Consider the following 1,807-nt stretch of genomic DNA (forward strand, 5'->3'; position numbering starts at 1 on the left):
AAATCACGACAATTTATTTTACTAAAGACAAGAACAAAGAGATTTAACAACTACTTTTTTATCAAAATGTGTTAAAATATTTAGATTAAGTGTTATTACTAGTAGATCCTATATTTATTATGTCATATTTATTAGTTATTAATCATTTCATCACATATCATTTTTGTATTTTAGTAATATTGTAATATACTGTTTTTAATTAAGAAGATTGTAAATATTACGTTTTTCAGCTGGCACAGCCGCTGCAATGTGATTGATAAACTTTCAACTTCAACTTCAACTTCAACTTCAAATACAACATTCGCAAGGCATTCGAGACTTTAGATGAAATATATTTGATCTGATCATCCAAGCTTAAGGTTAGCATTTCATCAATATGAACCCCCAATAAGTTAGTAGAAGGTTTATGTTCAATTGGCCTATCATCCATCTTTAAATTTTGAATTTCATGAATTAAGCTTTTGTTAAGTTTTGCCGAAAACCAACAGATAAGTTATGTAACTAATTTTGGTGGTATTGCAACTTAATTTGTTTGTCTTAAGCCAATCATGTACTGCAGCTAAATCAATATTTAAGGAACCTTCAGTTGTGGATATATCTTCATGAGCCATAGTTATATACCTATTATCGACAAACATTCCAGGTGTGGTATGTTGTATACATACAACACCTGGAAGTGCTAAAGTGCTCATGAATTCCAAATTCGTTCCTTCACTGGCACTGAACTTTGGCCATGCAATGTTAAATCTGTTCGTGTACGACCAATTTTCTTGTTTCTTCAGGAATTTCATGCATAAATTTATGAAGTCTAGGCCGAGATATTAGCTCAGGCTGACCATAATAACGTGGGGCGGCTCTCTTAGCAAGCAGCGGACTACACGGTGGATTTTTCTTCAGGAATTTCACGCATAAATTTATGAAGTCTAGGCCGAGATATTAGCTCAGGCTGACCATAATAACGTGTGGCGGCTCTCTTAGCAAGCAGCGGACTACACGGTGGATTTCCAGCGAATTTCAAAATTTTTCCCTGGACCCCCCTAGAATGTTTTGGCGCCTCCAGCACAGGAAAAAACAGGACACCTGTGGCTTTGGTGCCATCTCCAGCAAGTATCTCACTCTAGATATCTTTGCCGGAAACTTTAAGACTTAAGAACTTTGCTAAACTGAAGAGAGAGGGTGTAAAGATTATCAGTTAAACGGAAAATGTTGTGAAAGAGATTACTGTTTATGTAATTTGAGTTTTATTTGTCAGCTCAGAGGTGTATGGATCAGTGTAAACTGTATACACTAATGACGATTAATTTTGTACCTTAAGCATAATTGTTGCTCTTTTGGCGATCAGTGTACATAATTTTATAAAAATGCTAAATGATCTAAACTTAAAATGGTTTCCCAATTTTTCGAACCGTATCACTGGTTACTCTTCGGGGGACAATGAATTTAAGGGCGCGTTCGATTGACCCTATTCCGGAATAAGAATACGTGGAGTGATGATTAAAACGGTATGTTTGGCGCGTTTCGAAGCAGCAAGGACAACAAAAATATGTTTAAAATGGCATTTTAGCGGATGTTTATGTGAATCACCGTAAAAACGAAGGATTTCTACCTTATAATTCATGCATTCTTATTCCGGAATACGGTCAATCGAACACACCCTAAAATTCAAAAATCACTGCTTCTTATTTTGGCTCCCAAGAGATCTTAACAGCGGCACATATGCCCTTGGGAACTCCATTCTTTCATTCACAGAGTTCTTATCAATGTTTGAGTGTAAAGACTCCAGAAAAATTCTGCGCTTGTAATTAGT

Source organism: Montipora foliosa, chromosome 4 (assembly GCF_036669935.1).
Source record: "Montipora foliosa isolate CH-2021 chromosome 4, ASM3666993v2, whole genome shotgun sequence".
NCBI classification, from domain to species: domain Eukaryota; kingdom Metazoa; phylum Cnidaria; class Anthozoa; order Scleractinia; family Acroporidae; genus Montipora; species Montipora foliosa.